Consider the following 21447-nt stretch of genomic DNA (forward strand, 5'->3'; position numbering starts at 1 on the left):
TTTTCTTAGATGTAATAAAAAGTAACTGGACAAGGAAGATGGGGGTACAAAAAACCATTTTTGTCCTTATCCTTCTCCATTTTAATGATGTCACAGCTGGTTTTTAAATATTATTTTATTAAAGGTTTTTTTAAAAAAGACAAAGCTAAAAATTAATATAAAGCAATATAAAATCAGGAAGAAAGAGAAAGAAAATGAGAGAAGGAACGAAAAGTGCAAGGAAGAAATCAAAAGAAAAGGAAAAATTGGAAAGAAAGAAAAAAGATGCAAAGCAGCAGCTTTTGATCTTTTTTACAGCTCTTATAAGTACAATTATAATTTTCCCTCTTTCTGTGAAGTTGCATCATGGCTGTATTCCTATAATCTTATTTTATCAGCAAAGCCATAAATTATATTCATTTTTTTCTATTTAGTGCAAAAAAGTCCAGAAGGGATTTCCAGTCAGCAAGGAATGTAGATATTGTCTTTTCTCTGATCAAACAAATCAATTAGACCAGTGTCAAACTCAAGGCCAGGGGCTGGATCTGCCTCTGGGGTGCTTAGATCTGGTCCACCGGGCCATCCTGGAAACAGTGTAAGGACCAGCCCGTGGTACCTCTGTCGGCAAAAACAGAGTTTGGGAGGGCTGCATGCGTAGCTCCATTTTTGCTGGCAGAGGGCTTGTTGTGGCCCCACCCTCTGAGCCTATCTCATCGGAGGAAGAAGGCTCCAAACATGAGGGAGAGGAGTCAGCCAGGCCTCCCTCTCCAGGCCCCTCCCCTCTGGCACTGTCTCAGGTGCCGGCCGAGGGAGAGGAGATTAGCCAGGAGCCAGGTGTCTCGGATGAGAGCGAGGAAGGAGAGCCGTCGTTCCTGGATGCATGCCAACAAAGGCGTGATAAACGGTTGCAGCAGTTAAGGAGGCGTGCTAGGGGTTAGAACTGAGTCACTGGACCACACCCCAGAGACTATATAAGAGAGGGTAGTGGCTGGTAAAACTCCGTGACTGTCAGATGTAAATGCCTTATTCTCCAATGTGTAAATAATGTATATATGGAACATCAGAGGTTAACTTGTTCTTTGGACTTTAATGTATTCATAACTTACCACTCCCATTCCTAGCTCCACCCCTTGTATATATAAGGAGCCACCCTCACCATTCTCGTCGCTTCTACCTTGAATATTCAGTGAATATAGAATGCCTATCATAATTAAAAAGAAATATATTTAAAGCTCTAACTCCTATTATCTTTATTGAGTCTGATCCTGAAAATATTGCAACAAGCTGGTAGCAGAGGATGGTTAATTGACTCAATAAGTAATTAAAAATGTCCAAGAAAGATAGGCCCAACACCAGGGCCTACAGCAAAGAAATAGAAACTGATCAAGAGATGGTCAACGAATCCACCAATGCGATTTCGAGAGAATCCGAAGAATACACCACTGAAGAAGAAGAACTAATGAGTGAAAATAATGACCAGAAAGAAATCGAAATAGAAAATAACGAACTCAGGTCAGAGATATTAAAGATACTAAAAAGCCAAAAGAATGATGAAAGTCTCATCGCGGACCTCCAGGAGATGCTGAAGAACAGCGGAGCAGCGAGAGAGAAAAACGTCATTAAAGAAAAACCCAAAGATCAAAAAACCGTAAGTGAGATGACTACTGAGAAAATAGTTGTTAAAAAGAAAAGATGTGATCCCGCGCGAAATTTTGAATGGCAGCCATCTTGGTTTCAACGAACTTCAAAAGAGAATGAAGCAGAGCCAATCAAAACGCTCAGTTCAAAATTTCTGGCGCGAAAAACACTATCAGACGAAGAAAGTGAGAAAGAAGTCTCAAACTCTTCAGATGATCCAAAATCAGAAAGTGAAGACGATTTAACAAAATCTCAAGTAAAATCAGCAATGAAAACGCTTTTTGCTGCTTTTGGGCCAAGACTGAAAATTACCAAGACATCTACGAAGAAGCAAGAAATCAAACCGGCGACTCAAGACCTGCACGCTCCCATCCTGACTTCGAAAGCGACGACGCCCGAGCCCAGAGAGCCATGCCGATTTCGCCCTACACCACAGACAAAATCGAATATCAACGCACACAAAAAGAAGAAAAGAACCGTCACCACCACCAGAACCCCAAAAACCGAGCCAGAGACCGACTCATCTGAGGAGGAGCGGATCGAGAGAGCTGAAAGGGAAAGAACCTTCCACGACGCCACCAAAGAAGAAATGAGCAACGCGCATGTGCGAAACTACGTAGACGACCCAGAAGGACTTGAACTGGCCAGAGAACCGCGCAGACTCATTGCAAGCATCCCAATGCCGTTCTGTAATTTCCTGCACTTGAGAGATCACGGACTGCCCCAGGTTGTAAGTAATGGACAGAATAATGTAGGTAACTTACCCAGTGACTTCCCAAAACTTAGAATTGATGGCATTAATTTACAAGAGTGGTACCAACAGCTTCAGGTTATTTTCATGAAAGAAAATTTACTATTCTTTATAACTAGCCCTCCAAGAAGACCTTGGACTTTAAAAATAGATTGTTTACATCATAGAGCATTTTTCATAATAATATCTAGCGTGTCTCCTGCAATGTATCATAGCATCAAACCAAACCTAACTGTATCAGAAATAATTCAATGCATGTTTAATCTATTTCACAGCGATAGCGTAGCTACAACCACAAGAATGTCTAAGGATTTCTTTTCCTCTAGAGTAAAACCAGGGGTTTCTATAAGTGAGCATTTGATAAATCTAAACAAAATAAGAGCTGAGCTACAATTGAGGGGGGAAGTGATTTCAGATCAAACAATGAAAAGTGTTATTATCAATTCACTTGATCCATCATGGGATAGCTTTATGTCACACTTAGATACCATTAATTTGGGATATTTATCCATAGAAAGTCTATCTAACAAATTGATAGCAGAAGACAATTCAAGAAAAAATCGATCCAGTAACCAAACAGACCACAAACCTTTTAGGAAAGTAGTCTTTCAAGATAAACATAATGAGGCCTTTAGATGCTACAATTGTGGATCCAGGGAACATAGTAGAAGAGACTGCCCCAAAGTCTCAAGAGAGAGACATAGACCAGAATATAGGAGCAAATATAATTACAGACAATCTTCCACAGATAGACACAAATATAGAAGCCCACCAAATTACAAAGAAAATAGAGGGGGTAGAGAAAATTCAAAAGAGAGGAAATCTGGGTCACTGAATGGGCTAAATAAACAAGACAGCACCAGAACACAGCAGGATGAGAATAACAATTGGCTTATTGATTCTGGTGCAACAAATCACACCACCAACAACAAAAGTATATTATCTTCATTTATAGAAGATAAGTTTGTGGTAAAGGTAGCTAATCAAGAAAAGGTTCAAGTACTAGGCAAAGGAAATGTGACCTTGCCTGGTCTAGGGAAAATAGAGGGGGTATTATTAATCCCAGAAATACCTCACAACATACTAAGTGCCATAAAATTAAGCAGAGAATCTGATATCAATATAGTTTTCTCAAAGGGGAAAGCAACTATAGAAAAGAACAAAACAAATGTAGGTACTGTAATGATAAAAGGAGGTCTACCCTATCTGATAACTATAGAAAGATGTTTACATAACATTGATTCAAATATGGAAGATTGTATTGAAGCAGATGATGAAAATGTCAGTAACAGTGACAATGATGAGTGTAGAATAACTCATGATCACAAAAATACATACAAAGAAAAGAAACCAAAAATAGGTAAACCAATTCATGATGAGTGTGCTCACATCTTACACAGGAAGTTAGGACATGCAAGCTTTCCTGTAGTACAAAAAATGACTGAACACGCAGAAGGTGTCAAAATAAAAAATTGTGAAAATTATTTGGAATGCTCAGTATGTAAGTCCACCAAACTAAAAACCAGTCCCAGACCAAAAAAATCTAACAGATCAACTAACAGTATTTTTGATTTGGTACACATGGACTTAGTTGGTCCATTAAGTCCCTCAATTACCTATAGAAAACGTTACTTCCTAACAATAGTGGATGACTACAGCCGATATGGTTTTGTTTACACATTAAAGCACAAGGATGAAACATTTCAGAAATTTAAGGAATTCTACAAACGTATAGAAACACAACATAATATCAGAATAAAGCAAATTATGACAGATAGGGGATGTGAGTTCATGTCTAAAGAATTCTCCCAATGGTTAAAGGATAGAGGAATGTTACATTTCACGTCCAATCCTTTTTCTGCATTTCAAAATGGAGTTGCAGAGAGGAAAAATTCCACACTACAAACCATGATTAGGTGCACATTAGAGGATGCTGGTTTAGGCAAACAATTTTGGTCAGAGGCATTACATTATTCGAATTACACTCAAAATAGAACCTGGTCCAGTATTGTGAATAAGACACCATATGAGATGATGTACAATAGAAAACCCAAATTATCACACATGCACATATTTGGAGTCACTGCAGACGTACACATACCTAAACAATTGAGGAGAAAGGGAGAAAACGTATCCAGGAGATTAAGATTCATGGGATACGAAACTGGAACCAAAGGGTACAGATTTATTGATAGTAATAACAAATTTATAGTATCCAGAACAGCTGTGTTCCATGAACAGGCCAATTGGTCAAAATTGCACCTTAATGAAATATTTCCTAATAAATGTAAAGATACGATATCTTGCGAGGAAGGAACAACAGAAAATCAAAATATTAACAAAAGTAAGAACAAAACCAAAACTTGGACTAATAGTCAGCATAAAATAAAGACAGACACATTAACAAAAAAGGAAGCTAGATATTTGCATGATAACCATAGCAAGCCTGAAAGAACTATTAGAAACAATAGAAACCAAATACCAAATAAATACAAAGATTACATAATGCATATGAATGGAGAACAAATAACACCTAATACATATGAAGAAGTATTGAAACTTCCACATGAAGAAAGAGAAAAATGGGAACTAGCTATGGAAAAAGAGATGGAAAGTTTACAAGGATTAAATGTATTCACACCTGCGATCGCACCTAAGGATAAAACAATTATAGGTACCAGGTGGATTTATAAAATTAAGAACTTAGAAGGAGGCAATACCTTATACAAGGCTAGACTAGTTGCACAAGGCTATGCACAAAAATATCCAGAAGACTATACTGATACATATTCACCCACAGTGAGAACAGAGAGTGTCAAAACAGCCCTTGTAGTAGCATCTGCACTCAATCTGGACGTATTCCAATATGACATACAGACCGCATACTTACATGCAAAATTAGATAAGGAAATATATGTAAGAGCACCACACAGTCAATACACTAATAAGAACGAAATTTGGTTATTAAATAAGAGTCTGTACGGATTAAAGCAATCCGGCAAAAGATGGTACGATTGCTTGGTAAAAGTACTTAAGACCATGGATTTCAACGCCACCACTGCTGATAACTGTTTCTTTGTAAAAAAGAGTAATGATCATATTGAATTTGTATTAATTTACGTGGACGATATTTTATACATTGGAAAGCATAAAGAGAGCAGGGAAATCTTTGTAAATAAGTTAAATGAACACTTCTCACTGAAATCTCTGGGTAAAGTGAATAAATACCTTGGTGTGCAAATTAACAAAACTAAAAGGGGATTCAAACTTACACAGAAAGATAAAATCATCGAACTCCTAAACAAATGTAACTTAAATAATGCTAAAACCTGTGACACCCCTATGCAAACTGATTTCCTTAGAAATACTGATGAATCTTCCCCTGAGTTTAAAGACAACACATTTTACAGATCAGTTATAGGTTCACTCCTTTATATATCTAATTGGACTAGGCCAGATATTGCATTACCTCTCAATCTATTGTCAAGATATGTTAGTAAACCAACCTTGTATCATTGGGAAGCTGTCAAAAGAATTCTAAGATATCTGAAGGGTACATTAGATTTTTGTTTAATGTTGGAACCCAATAATGACAGAGAACCAAAAATTACTTGTTATGCTGATGCAGATTGGGCTGGTGATACATCATGCAGAAAGAGTACTTCTGGTTATGTTTTTCTATTGAATGATTGTCCAGTTTACTGGTATACTGGTAAACAAGAACTAGTAGCCACTTCTACTACAGAAGCGGAATATGTTTGTTTGTCCAAGGCTGCAAATAACCTTGTATGGTTCAATGATCTGATCACTGATGTTTGGAAGAAACCCACCTTACCATTTATTATGCATGAAGACAATAAAGCGGCCATTGAAATATCCAGATCCGATGCAATTGGACAAAGGTCCAGGCATATTGATATAAAGTTTAAGCATGTGAGACAACTGTCTCAAGACGGATTCATTAAAGCAATACATTGCGATACTTCTGAACAATTAGCTGACATATTAACAAAACCCTTACCTTCTAAACAACACAAATATTTAACTTCTAAATTATATGTATTATATTGTCCTGAATCAGAATGTAATTGGTGTTGTGTAACGAACCGGCATTTAGAGGGGGATTTGTCAGATGTAAATGCCTTATTCTCCAATGTGTAAATAATGTATATATGGAACATCAGAGGTTAACTTGTTCTTTGGACTTTAATGTATTCATAACTTACCACTCCCATTCCTAGCTCCACCCCTTGTATATATAAGGAGCCACCCTCACCATTCTCGTCGCTTCTACCTTGAATATTCAGTGAATATAGAATGCCTATCATAATTAAAAAGAAATATATTTAAAGCTCTAACTCCTATTATCTTTATTGAGTCTGATCCTGAAAATATTGCAACAGTGACGAACAAAAACTAACTCTGGCTAGTCACTTTAACAACATCTGAAGCTGCCGAAAGGATATTGTTTTGCTGGACTATTTGCAATGTGTATGTAATTTTATGTTATCTGTTGCAGTAAAGCTCTTGGCAGGCGGTGCTTATATTGTTGCCAAGTTTGAGATAACAACCTGTGTGCGTGCCAAGTACTTTCTTAACCCTCGGCTGGCTGTGTTTGTGTGTGTGTGGACGGGGACAGATCAGGGCTGCAGGAGGCCATCGCAGCTGAAAACGGGGCCCAGGGGGACACACGTAGCCCACCTGAGCTCTGTTTTCTCTGGCAGAGTGCTTGGGCCACCACTTGAGTGATGTCAAGCTGGCCACTCCCACTTTGCTCATGCCCACCCCGGCCCCTGAGGTCAAACCAGGGGTGAAATGCTCCCGGTTCAGACCGGATCGCCCGATCCAGTAGCGATGAAGGCGAGCGGTTCAAAGAACCAGTAGCAAAAATCCCTGCCCCCCCCACCATGCCCAGTTGAGTTGCGCAATCATCAGAGGCTTTTTTTTATTTTTAAAAGCATTTATTCTACAACCTCTTTGGCCGAAAAAATGCTTTTAAAAGTAAAAAGAAAGCCTCTGATGATCGCGCAGCTCAGCTGGGATCGTCAGAGGCATTTAAAAGCAGTTTTTCTACAACCTCTTCGGCCGAAGAGGTTATAGAAAAAATGTTTTTAAAAGGAAAAAAAGCCTCTTCTGATCAGGCAAGTCAGCTTTTGTATTTGATGTTTTTTACTTCTGGCTGTTCACCGTCCTGAGTCCTTCGGGAGAAGGGCGGTATATAAATTTAAATATTAAATTAAATTAAAATTATTAAAACCTTAGGGACTGGTTTGGACAAAACTCAGCAGCACTTTTTCATACAGCTGTTGACAAAAATAGGATTGCCAACATGATCGCCAACATCTGATGACGGATATGGCAGAAGAAGAAGAAGAAGAAGAAGAAGAAGAAGAAGAAGAAGAAGAAGAAGAAGAAGAAGAAGAAGAAGAAGAAGAAGAAGAAGAAGAAGAAGAGAGGAGGAGGAGGAGGAGGAGGAGGAGGAGGAGGAGGAGGAGGAGGAGGAGGAGGAGGAGGAGGAGGAGGAGGAGGAGGAAATATTGCCTTAGTTACTATTTTGTTTTCTTATGAGTAAGATCACTTTCCCAGAAACAGTGGATTAGTTCTATGTGGATCAAGGTGCTGTTCCTGAAAAGCATCAGGCCTTGCAGAGAAGGTTGGAGAGAGAAATAAGACCTGGCAAGAGGATTTAAAAAATAAAATAAAATGAGCAGGCTCAATTGACTACCATCCCCAAATGTGCCATGCCAGAGTTACTTCTCTCCTTATTTATATAAGAATTCTTCTTTCATCATATTGGATAATGGGGCGAGTCTCCTTCATGACCCTTGTAAAGCTGTCGCGTCACTGACCCCAAGAAAGCAACATGATCGCTGACTATTGTGGAGGAAATACATATTTTTTTCTTTAACTGGGAGAAGAGCAAAGGGGTCAAGGCACATTTCAGAGGGCTTACAATCTTGCACATCAAATATCCCTGATCTCCGTGCTTTCCGCCGTGCCCTCAAGACCCTGATGTTCCAACAGGCAGGGCTAAACATACAAACATGTGAATGATTTTTTAAATGTTATCTAATTCTGGGTTTTATTTAATTGACCAAACTAAGTAATAATTTTAATTAGCAATTTTATGATGTTTGTGTGTCTATATTTTTCTTGACTGTACACCGCCTTGAGTCCTACGGGAGAAAGGCGGTATAGAAATATAATAAATAAATAAATAAATAAATAAATAAATAAATAAATAAATAAATAAATAAATAAATAAATGCGTGACCACTAATGAGAATGGACCCAGTGGAGTTGGAGAGTTTATTCTTGCAGCGCCATTAATAAAATTGCAATCAGGGATGGAGGAGAGGGAGAGATCTACGTGAGCAGCATCGCTAATACTCTTGCTTTGTTAAGAATTGGTGACACCTTAACAACATGCTAATAGACTCTACTGCTCCTCTTCACACAGCGCTGTTTTTTTTTTTAACCTCCATTTTCATCCCTAGTTTTTATTCAAGAAGAGCTTCAAAGCTCTTGAATATATTTCTTGTAAAGTGTTGCAAAGGCAGCAAAGGTTTTTGAGGGCTAGGGATGGCGGCTGTGGTGGCCAGTCTGAAGGCACCAGTTTGGCAAACTGGAGAAGCTAAAACGTTTTCGGCTTACTGAAAACAGGCACTCCCCAAAGAGGTATCTCTTCCTTTTAGTCCTGGTGGGTCTCTCATTTGTGGCATCTATCTCTCTTCCCCATATATCAGGGGTGAAATCCAGCAGGTTCTGGAGAACCAGTAGTGGAAATTTTGAATAGTTTGGAGAACCGGCAAATACCACCTCTGGCTAGCCTCAGAGTGGGGTGGGAATGGAGATTTTGCAGTATCTTTCCCCGCCACATCCACCAAGCCATGCACACCAAGCCACACCATGCACACCAAGCCACGCCCACAGAACCGGTAGTAAAAAAATTTGGATTTCACCATTGCCATATATTCAAGCCTTTGTGAGACACCCACCACCTGTGTTAAGATGTTTATCCCACACTTGTGCTCGTGCACACATGCAAACAAAATTCTCCTTCCCCTGTTTGTTCACCCATTTTGCTCAGCAATCCATTCTATCCCAACTGGATTAGCTTGGGATTTGTAGACTCCTCCCTCTTCCTTCCTCCCTCCTCCTTCCCCCTCCTCCTCTCCCGTTGGGTTTCCTTCAACTGGTATTCAATGCTGTCTCTATCACAACTGCCAAGATCCACCTCCTTATCAAAAGGAGCCGAGGTGGCGCAGTGGTTAGAGTGCAGTACTGCAGCTACTTCAGCTGACTGCTAGTTCAGCAGATCAGCGGATCAAATCTCACCGGCTCAAGGTTGACTCAGCCTTCCATCCTTCCGAGGTGGGTAAAATGAGGACCCAGATTGTTAGGGGGCAATATGCTATTTAGTATACTGTCTTTGGTGTAAGCCGCCCAGAGTCCTCGGAGAGTGGGCGGCATAGAAATATGACTAATAAAATAAATAAAATAAAATAAAAGTACCATCGGAAGGGGCAGCCGAAAACCTTAAAGACAGAAATGCTATTCCTCCACATCAATTCATTTAAAACCTCCCTCCCCCACAATCCCTTCAAGACAGTCTTCATTCCTAATCAGAGGTGGGTTTCAGCAGGTTCTGACCAGTTCTGGAGAACTGGTAGCAGAACCTTTGAGCACTTCAGAGAATCGGTAGTGGAAATTTTGAGTATTTTGGAGAACCGGCAAATACCACCTCTGGCTGGCTCCAGAGTGGGGACGGAATGGGGATTTTGCAGTAACCTTCCCCTGGAGTGGGGAGGGAATGAAGATTTTACAGTATCCTTTTCCTGCCACGCCCCACAAGCCATGCCCATAGAACCGGTGGTAAAAAATTTTTGAAACCCATCACTGCTCCTAATGATAACATAGACAGGGCTATCAGTTTTCTTGGCAAAACTTTCAGAAGTGGTTTGACATTGTCTTGGGTTTAGCCCAAGGTCACACAGCTGAGTTCCTTGTCTAAGGAAGGACCAGTTTCTTCACTTCTAATCCAGTGTCTAAACCAGTACTTTGCAAACTTGGAAACTTTAAGATGTCTGGATGACAACCCCCACCATCATCCACAGACATTCCAAAGGTGCTTTTTCAAGAGGCAACTGGTTTTTCTTTGAAGACGTTTTGCTTCTTATCCAAGAAGCTTCTTCAGCTCTGACTGGGTGGTGGGGAATGGAAGGGTCAAAGAGGCCATCTATGTTACAACATAATCTATCTCCAGTCTACAACACAGTCCTTTCAGCAGTTCCAAGAAGGCTCCACACCCATTTGTACCACTCAGGTGACCCTGATGACACAGATAAACCTTCAGGTGGACTCAACAACTTGCTAAAAGAATGCAAATGATCAGCTGTCTGCAAGGAATATAAATCTTTCCGTTCCCCACCACCCAGTCAGAGCTGAAGAAGTTTTTTGGATGAGAAGCTAAATGTCTTCAAAGAAAAACCAGAAAGTCCAGTTGCCTCTCGAAAAAGCACCTTTGGGACAACCATGACCTGGATGACTGAGAATCTCCATAGATATATCATCCACAGAGCATACTGGCTGGGAAAGTCTGGGAGTAGATTAATCTAAAGTTTTAAATGAACAAATGAATTTCTCATCCGTTTCTCAAGCAGACAGTGCTGAGTTAGAGGTACTAATATGCTGATTCAATATCAGCCAGAATTGTACGTTTCACTTCACCATTCTTTTACAGATGCTTTGAAGATTGGGGATTATTCCTGATTAGTGGGGCATTAGCTGCTGCCGAATTTATACAGCTTGTCATCCAAACAAATATCCGACTTTACAGCTAAATGAATCCTGAAGGCCCTCTGCAAGCTAGCTTTTTCTTTTCCGTGATTTCCTCGCCAGCTGGATGCAGTTGCTCGCTTGGTTATTAAGTTTTGTTTGCTACTTATGCAGTACCTCTCCCAGACTTATCTTACCAGTTCAATTTAACTAACCTCTGAATTCATGCATCCTGAATGCCATCTTTGCTTGAAGGAGCAACTGTAGTGGAAAATCAAATCTCTCAGCCGGGTGGCAGCCACAAGGCAAGAGAATTGTTAATGGGATCTGCCAGCTTTTATAGCACTGAGATCTGAGCCATCTTTGGAAGAGCTATCCATAAAAGGAAACCAGGCCACCAAAGAATATGCTGCCTGGACACCACCGAAGCTGACCCCAGCCAGAGCATTAAAAAACCCTCAAAAAAGTAATGCAAGATTGGAAGCATTGGAGAGATCTGGTCCATAGAATCTCTAAGAGTTGGACTGAATGGATAACATCATCATCATCAAAGACCTAAGACAGGGCTCAGCAACCTGCGGCTCTGGAGCCGCAAGTGGCTCTTTCACCCCTCTGATGTGGCTCCCTGTCACTCGCCAATGTGCGACACTCGTCAGCATGTGATTTATTAAGCTTTTCAATCCCCGGTAGGCCAACCATGGATAAATCCAAGAAAAGAAAAGTTTCAGAATGTTTAATTCAACTACATATGCTAGTTTTGTGGCCGCTCAAGAAATAGTCAGGCACAGGGAAGGGTTTTGTGGCTCCCAGTGTTTTCTTTTCTATGGAAAACTGGTCCAAATGGCTCTTTGAGTGTTTAAGGTTGCACACCCCTGACCTAAGATGATGACTAAGGTGTTCTTTTCTGTATGTACGTCACTTTTGGTTTAGGTACCAAAACAAAAGAGCCAGATAGGAAAAGATGGCAATTTTTTTAAAATTTAAAAGATTTGTACAGCTGTCCATCTTAAAATACAATTGGTTGGCTCACTGCAACCATAAAACCCAGAACCATAAAAATCATAAAACCAAAACAACTGGATGCCTCAGTTATTCCCTTGAGATTTCCTACAACCAACTCCAGATATCCTCACCGTACTAGATAAAAAGCTATAGGTTATGGGCCTTCCAGATCGCTGGGGTTCCATAAGGTAGGGGCAGTCATAGAAAGATACAAATGGTTGCCATATGGGCCATATTTTCAACTTATCTCTTCTTGAAGCACCAGTTTAGCTCCTTGGTTAAATTCCAAATCAATTAAATTGATAAACTCATTTATTAAAATGAGTTGACCTGTTTTAGATCCATCTGCTAGTGCCATGATGGTGAACCTATGGCACACATGCCACAGGTGGCACATGTAGCCATATCAGTGGGCACGCGAGCTCAGCTCCGGCGCGCATGCATGCACTGGCCAACTGACTTTTGGGTCTTCTGGGCCCACCAGAAGTAGGGAAACAGGTTGTTTCCTTCATCCGGAGGGGCTGGCGGGGTGGAAGGCCCATTTTTCTCTCTCATCTGGCTCCAGGGCCTCTCTAGCAGTCTGGGGAGGGCAAAAATGGCCTTCCCCCCCAGAAATTCCTCCAGAGGCTGAAAACGGCCCGTTTGACAACTTCTGGTGGGACCGGAAGGCCCGTTTTTTGCTGTTCTCAGCCTCCAGAGCCTCTCTTAGGAGTCTGGGGAGGGCAAAAATGGCCTCCCCTCCCCAGAGGTTCTCCAGAGGCCAAAAACAGCCCATTTGACAACTTCCAGTTCCACCAAAAGTTGTCAAATAGGCCATTTCTGGCATTTGGAGGACCTCTGGGAGGTGGGGAAGTCTGTTTTCAGACTCCTAGAGAGGCCCTGGAACCAGGTGAGAAAGAAAACGGACCTACCGGGCCATCATGTGCTAGGAGTGGGCAAAAAGGTTAGCCATCACTGTCCTAGTGGTAATGTTGGATTACACCTCCTAAAAGTGTGGGTTTTGTTTGTCAGAAAATATTTGGCTGGTGTGGCAAAGCATGAGACTGCTGGTTATTTTTCACCTGCAGGGCTGCCTTTTCTCAAGATGTGGGTTTTTATTGGAGCCAAGAGATCTTGTATCCAGAACACTTACTTCACGATCCCAGTCCTGATCCTGAAGCTCATGAGATGATGCCAGGTACTCACACTCATATTTCCTTTCAGTCCAACCTACTTTATAGGGTTTTTGTCATAAGGAAAAAGAAAACGAAACAAAAATCCATTTTTTTTTACTACCGGTTCCGTGGGCATGGCTTGATGAGTGTGGTGTGGCTTGGTGGGCGTGGTAGGGGAAGGATACTGCAAAATCTCCATTCCCCTACACTCCAGGGGAAGGATACTGCAAAATTCCCATTCCTCTACACTCCAGGAGAAGGATACTGCAAAATTCCCATTCCCACCCCACTCCAGGGGAAGAATACTGCAAAATCTCCATTCCCATTCCACTCCAGGGGAAGGATACTGCAAAATCTCCATTCCCATCCCACTCCAGGGGAAGGATACTGCAAAATCTCCATTTCCACCCCACTCCAGGAGAAGAATATTGCAAAATCCCCATTCCCACCCCACTCTGAGGCCAGCCAGAGGTGACATTTGCCGGTTCTCCGAACTACTCAAAATTTCCACTACCGGTTCTCCAGAACATGTCAGAAGCTGCTGGATTTCACCCCTGCTGCCTAGTAAGTTTTTTTCTTTAGCCTTACATTATTTCCTCTGAATTGGTGTGGACTTCAGAAAATCAGAAGATGTCTATTTGATGTATACATTTGAAGTGACCTGCCCTGCCCTGTCTTGTAGTCTACAAATGCTTTGCTTCAGACAACTCTGATCCCAGTCCCCCAGCACCTTTCTCCCAGCGCCAGGTGCTGGATACTGTTCCTTTTCCCAAGATGTCTGAGCTTCTTGGGCTACTGTCAACAAATGACCTTATTCATCATTATGCTATGGTAGCAAGCTTGTATGATAGCTGTAACTTGCTTCTTTCTTACAGCGATTAATTTGGCTGGCTTTTCCCTGACCCCCATTTCAGAAAAGCGTTGATCACTCTTGACACAGAGGACACAGCAATAGAAAGGAACAGCAAGATAAACTAAACAGATGTCAGATGGCAGTGATGGTGAAGGTAAATAGCCTTTTCATTAGTGGGAGCTGGGCAGCTTTTGGGTAATACCTTACAGCTCCACCGGTGTCACTCAATCTATTTCTAAGCGGTAGAGGGAAAGATGCCACCATCAGTTTCCTGCCTTGGCAGAAATGGATGACTTAGATTTCTTGGAGACGTTTACAACAGCAGTCACCACTTGAAGCCTTAAGTGTCTCATTGTGTCTGGAAAGATCTGGATAAATAAAAATGTGACAAGCTTTGAAAGATCAGGGAGAAGCCTACTTAATCACAATGGATCTGTCAGGCCAATATTGGTACCAGAAGTCCTTCAAACAGAAGTTCAAGGAGGCAGTTCTTCAAAAGCTACTTATGTTACAGATACTAGAAAAGCCATTAATAAAGAAATCCACAAACCGCAGAACGTAACCTGTGTGCCATAAATTTAGCAGAAGGAAGGTTCAATAGGTGACATAACAAGCTGAGCCTCTTGCTTTGGGTGGCAAGTACAGCTGATATTTGTGCATGGTTGTGCTAGTGGACAGTCTGGTCCCTTGGCTTCTAAGCTTGCTTGAGAATTAGGCAACTGGTTTCACACAAAATGCTGGACAAGTTAAAATGGTGTTGAGTAATATGTGGTTGAGTGTCTTTTAGAAAACTGGACATTATCCTAGAATTTTAGGTGACCAGGATACCATATAATTTATTTGCTTGGGCTAATCCTGAAATAAAGCTTTGGTAATCTAGGTTTAAGGTTGAGTATGCTATGGAAACCTAACTAGTTTTCTTGAAAATTTCTGTTTTTATATTGTGGAATTCTGATGAAACTTTCAGTTTTTGTTTTTGTTTTTTGTTAAAAAAAAAACACCTTTTGGTGTTCAACATTTCCCAAATTCCAATTTCCCATTTTGATATGTCCAATCCCAGATTCCTTAAACAGAACCAACCCACGGAGTAACCTGTTTGCAAAAATTCCTTATGCCACCTAAGATGCCAAGAACTGATGCTTCAGTTATAGACATGCAAATAACATTCTTTACTCTTCTGACCCATCAATCAAAATCTTCCCTTTTCTCTCCCTTTTTGTAGATTCAGTGTTGAAAAAGCATGGCCTTTTATCTCACTGGGGTTCCAGTGCTCATAATCCCCATCCCATATGTTCTGTAAACAAAGATGATAGAATTTTAGTCCAACAGCATCTTCACTGGCATGGATTCCCTATCTGGTTTTCTCGTGCCACTTGTGCCTCCTTTCCTCTCCTATTAATTATTCCTTTCCCTGGAAATCTAAGCACCTAAGCAAAAATAAGAATTAGAATCCATTCCCCCTTTAAATTGTGTCTGAAAGAAACTGGTATTCAGATATCCTAGCCAAAATCTGGATTACAAAGGGAAAGTTGGATTATATTTAAAACTATAATCCTTGCTGCTAAGTGAGTATTTATTCATATTCATATATGAATGAATGAATGAATGAATGAATGAATGAATGAATGAATGAATGAATGAATGAATGATTATTCATAGCAGCAACTTGATTGAACTTTCTTCTTCTCAAAAAGCATACTTGGGTCACATCCAATATGTTTTGGGTAGAAATCATCAGGAAATCTCGTGGCTGTAGGTTAGTTGAAAAAGCACCCTGGAAGAATGCAACAGTCAAGCACTTCTGTAAGCTTGTCACTCCGTGTCTTCTCTCTCTATGAAAATGAAGTGTATGTCTGTCACACTTGAGAGCATCCCTCCACATGCAACCTATTTCTGGTATGCATGAAAAGGCTTGCAATCCAATTTGATTCATTGATGCAATTTGAACTGCTGATTTAAATTGATTTGGAAGACACTTCTGATTCAATTGGATTCTCTGAGTTGATTTGGGAGGGGAGAGAACTGTTTTTGTACAAATGCGAGATTGATTTGTCAAATAGAGTTGTGTCTTATTTAGGAGGGCAAGGGGGAGAAACAGGGTTTCTCCATTTTGATGAAAACCTCTTTTTTCTCTCTCTCATTCAATGACCTTCTCTTCTCTCTCTCTCTCTCATTCATATGCTGTTGGAGAATTTGAAACACAGCACTGAGTCATTCATAAAATAAATGAAGAGTGTTCAAGGGTGAAATCCAATCATTCTTTTTCTCTGTATACAATGATAAATCAAAAAGCAACTGTGGTGATTCCCCAGAAAGGATTTTCTTAAGAACAGTCTCTTCTGCCATAGAAAGGTTGTTAAGGTGTGTGTGTGTAGGGGCAGGGGGAGGGAGTGTCACAACTGGAAGGCAACAACTTCTATCAAACACATCCCAGGCTCCTTGTAAGCTTATGCAGCTGTGCCGAAGCTTCTGTTGCAAATCCAAATGGATTTGGAGGGAGGAATATGATCTGCCCATGTCAGTGATCAATGACATTTGATGGATCAAGAATCTCCAGAGAAGACAATTAAGACAAAGATTATCTTAATTTATTGAGCATTGGCTCTGTGTCTGCTTCTGGAACTACAGGAGGATTCTATACGGTCCACGACTAGAAGCTCCTAACATTTTAGCACTTGCAGTCATACTTCTCATTGCAAAAGGGTTTTTTTCAAGAAGTTGTGTTTGCTTTATTCCTAACTCTCTCACATTTAGCATAATAATAATAGTAACTGGAGCCCTTGGAGCAACACCCAAAGGGCTACCCCGCTATTTAGAAATTCTAAATTTGCCGGACTTGAACATTTTGACTCTACAAAAAACCACCTTACTCGGAACAGCTTACATCCTCCGACGATACCTTAACAGTTCCTAGGTCCTTGGTTAGGACTCGAGCTGCTGAGCTGTTAACCAGCCTCAAAGGCTATGAATCTCACTAAAGATTAAATAATAATAATAATAATAATAATAATAATAATAATAATAATAACAACAACAACAACAACAACAACAACAACAACAACAACAACAACTTTATTGAGTCACAGTGATACCCATTGTCATTGGGGCACTTGGTACCATCTCCAAGAATTTCACAAAACACTTCAAGAAATTGCAGTTTCCTGCAATAACACCAGCGGAACTGCAAAAAACTGCACTACTCGGAACATCATATATTTTAAGAAGGTACTTGGTTGATACCTAGGATGCTGGCAGCAACCCGTATCAACCATTAACACCAGTCAATTGTATTTGTGTCACATTTTTAAATGTTCAGTTGACTGAGTTTCATGTTTAATGAAATAAGTAAATAATAACTTCATTGTCATTGTATGTGTATACACAGTATACCCATACAACAAAATTCACTTAACACCCAAAGACAGATTAGTCTCTATAACCCACTCCAACCCTTCTTGAATTCTGTTAATTCTTGTGTAGCACCAATTTATTGCTGACCATTAGTTGACTAGATCCTTGTGTATAGGCATGAGCAATAAATTAGCTTGATGGAAACTTAACAGTGTGGTCCTGATTCTTCATATCTGACAGTCAAGGATTACATGGATGAAAAAGAAGGGTACTGTTTGCACTTTTATTTCACTATGTATCTGAATGAAGAAAAAAATCAGCAATGATCAAGTGTAGGAAAATCATCGAACAGAGTTTAGCCTACATTTCTGAATGTTTAATTTGTAAAAATACAGTTACCCTTTGGATTCCGTGGTCACCAAATCTTGTGAAATAGTTTCTGACTCAGAACAGAATACAAAAATACCATTAAAGAAAAATATGTGCAAAATTGTCACTATTGAGAAAAATTGCACGTACAGGAAGGAACAAACTCGGTTGTGGTTATAAAAAAATATGAACTTTATGCAGTTGGATAGAATATTGTTCCTATTCATCATATAATGATGCAAATTTTAGCAGACATTGTCTTTTGTGGAGTTGGGTTTGAATTCTAGTTGAAATCTGAGCTCCAAGGAAAGGAAAATTAATTTCTCTTCTTCCCATTTTCTAAATGTATTTGTGTGATGAAAACAATAAGCAATGATCCAAGGGCAGATAGAAATTTTTGATCTTATTCTTAATCTTGTTTTTCAAAATAATCAGATTATAATATTAACCATCATGCAATATGCAAATTTACACTGTCCCCACTTTTGTTTAAGTGGAGACAGCTAAAAAGGTAAGCTCCTCCCCCCTTTTTCCTCCACCCAAATTCTTTATAAAAGGTAAAGGTTCTCCTCGCACATATGTGCTAGTCATTCCTGACCCTAGGGGGCAGTGCTCATCCTTGTTTCAAAGCCAAAGAGCCAGCGCTGTCCGAAGACGTCTCCGTGGTCATGTGGCCGGCATGACTAAATGCCAAAGGTGCATGGAACGCTGTTCCCTTCCCACCAAAGGTGGTCCCTAGTTTTCTACTTGCATTTTTTATGTGCTTTCGAACTGCTAGGTTGGCAGAAGCTGGGACAAGTAACGGAAACTCACCCTATTACGTGGCACTAGGGATTCAAACCGCTGAACTGCCAACCTTTCGATCAACAAGCTCAGCTTGAACTATTCATGATACTTCCCAAGATAGTTTTATATAGTCCATGTCTATAATATGATTATTATTATTGGTCGGCTTTTCTCCACTTTTATTTTCTATGACTATAATATCCATAATTTGAATTTAATTATAGTCATAGTTAAGCATAGAGCAATCTGCCATTGACGAATGTTGAATAGGCAAAATTTCAGATTTAGGAAAGGAGAACTAAGAATGTAGGTAGTTAGCAGTCTTCTCAAAAGGCCAATGTTCTGTACTGTTGCATTGTTGACATGTCTTCCCTGGCCCTAGAATGCAATGGGAAAAAGTATTCATCATTGGCTTGCCCCCTAGAGTCGGGATATACTGTATATATGTCAACTGATTTCCCATCTATTTTTGTGAAATCTTCCAGATTGTTAGAAATAAGCCCTTCATATCTGCATACAAGCCATCTTAACCCATTTGTCAGTGGAAACCAGCACTCTCTTTAGTCTTTTTATTAGTTCTGCTTGTGAGAAAAATTCATGGGGAACCTTGGATAATGCAGTAAGCACAGGGCATATTTCACCATTAGAGGTAGCCATTTTTCACCATGAGGTTGAAGAAGTGATGGAGAATTATTGAAGCTCTTCCATGGGAAAAAAAAATACCTCCACAATTTTGTCGGTGGTTGGGTTTTTCTTTTTATCTTCCTCCTTTAGGGTTTTATTGCTTTGACTTTTTGGAGATTTATCGAAATAGGTTTAAGACAAATTTTTAGAGGAAGGGAATTTATTTTTACTTAGTTGTGTCCCACTTACATTATTTTTACAAATAACTCAAGGGGCAAAAATATCCACTCCATCTTCTTCTTCCTATTTTCATAGGATTTTATTATGAATTATGGGAGAAGGAACTATACTAGCTATTTATGGTATTCGACCAGCTATCCATGGAACCGTTTTACATGTCTTGGAGAGACAAGAGAAGAAGGAGCCACAAAGTTGGCTGCAGGCAGATAAGAGGCAGCATAGCCCGTAGAGGTAATGGCTGAAGATGGCAAAAAATCTGAGAAGACACGGTCCCAAGTTTCTTGGATTGTAAAAGTGAGAAGGGAGAGATGTACTTTCAGACCTGCAAGATTCTGTCACTTTAACAATAAAGATAACGTCATGATTAGTGTTTATTGTCTGGACTACCTCAATCTTCTTAGATGTTTGCCAAATCCTCATTGCTTCTTCCTCTTATCTGCCTCCTCCTCAGCCTCCTCCTCTTCTTCCTCCTCCTCCCAATTCTCATATCTTAAGGTTGGATAGGAAACAGTTTCTATTAGAAAATTTAATCTGGAAATTATATAAAGCACTAGTCCAGAACTTCTAATAGTGTCCTGAAGATCTGGACTAGCGCTTTGTATAATTTCTAGGTCAAACTTTCTAACAGAAGCTGTCTCCCATCCAACCTTCAAATATGAAAGTTCCATGTCATTTCAAATTTCTCAAGCTTAGTTCTGCAAAGATAGGTGCTGTTGAAACACAGGTGGAAATAGCTGAATACTTTGTGTCTTTGGAAGCCTCCAATTCCAGAGAAGTACAGATATGTACAGTACATAACTGATAATCATTATTGCTGAGTTATACCACTGTTCTTCCTAGAGAAAAAAAAGGCATAGGATATTAACTATGTACTGCTACTTCACTTACTATATGAGCAGTCCTTTGCAAAGTTAAAACTTACATGGCTTACATGTCATAGCCTTAGTATCCATTTACAAGCAAAAGGGCCCGTCTTCTTACATAGACCTCTTTAAATACATTTCTTGAAAAGGAAAAGGAAATAAGCTACAGAATTCTTGGCAACTGAATGAGCTATTTTACTACCCAATTCTTCTTCCTTTGTGCCGTGATTTCTTTGTCAGCTTGCTAGCCACCTACTGATGAATTGCAGAGGTGGCTTCTCTCTTTCCTGAATAGAGAACAGATTTTTTTTCTGGTACCTGTAATAATTTGCAAAAGCTCTGTCCACAATGCCAGGCTCTTTTTAGAAATGGCTAATAACTAACGAAATATTATTTGCAGGAGTCTTACACTTCTTGGATCAAACAACATATGTGAAAAATGGAGTGATTGATCATGCAAAACTTTCAAGGAAAGAAGGCTTTTGTTCAGCAGTTTACATTATAAAGATAAAATATGGAATTTTAATATTAAATGTTTAAGTGTTTTAGGAATAAGGGGGTTAATGTTAATTGTAGAGAAATTACATGGGGTACTTAATTTTGATCTTTGCAAAGGGCTGCTAAAGTTCTTTAGACCACGGGTGTCAAACTCACAGCATCATGTTACCGTCATGTGACATTTTGCAGTGTTTTTCCCTTCGCGGAGCTGGGGTGGGTGTGGCCTGTGCGTGATGGATCCGGCCCATGGGCTGCCAGTTTGACATCCCTGCTTTAGACTTTCCTTCAGTTTGATGATTGACCAGGAAGATTTCTATTCACTACTAAAATTATAAGATTAGTTTATAATTTATAAACATTATAACAATAGTTTATCCTACATATTATAATAATAACTAGGATTCACGATACTAGATACTAATACGATACTAGAACAAATGTAAAAACATAATACCAATGATTGTGCTTGGAATACTAAGATTATACATATAGATTACAGATTAAAATTATACATATATTTAAGATTTTAATTTCAAAATCAACAATGATTACAATATAAAT

General features: G+C 39.7%; 1 long non-coding RNA gene across 1 annotated transcript; it reads right to left on the bottom strand.

Annotated features, from left to right (window-relative positions):
* Positions 1 to 18782: 18782 nt before the first annotated feature.
* Positions 18783 to 21194, bottom strand: LOC148112423 (uncharacterized). The gene is made up of 2 exons (XR_015729530.1): positions 21043 to 21194; positions 18783 to 19039 (listed from the first exon to the last, which is right to left on the bottom strand). It is a non-coding gene; the product is annotated as an uncharacterized LOC148112423 (long non-coding RNA).
* Positions 21195 to 21447: the final 253 nt, after the last annotated feature.

This window comes from Pantherophis guttatus, chromosome 10, assembly GCF_059756535.1.
Source record: "Pantherophis guttatus breed Tessera chromosome 10, ASM5975653v1, whole genome shotgun sequence".
NCBI lineage: Eukaryota > Metazoa > Chordata > Lepidosauria > Squamata > Colubridae > Pantherophis > Pantherophis guttatus.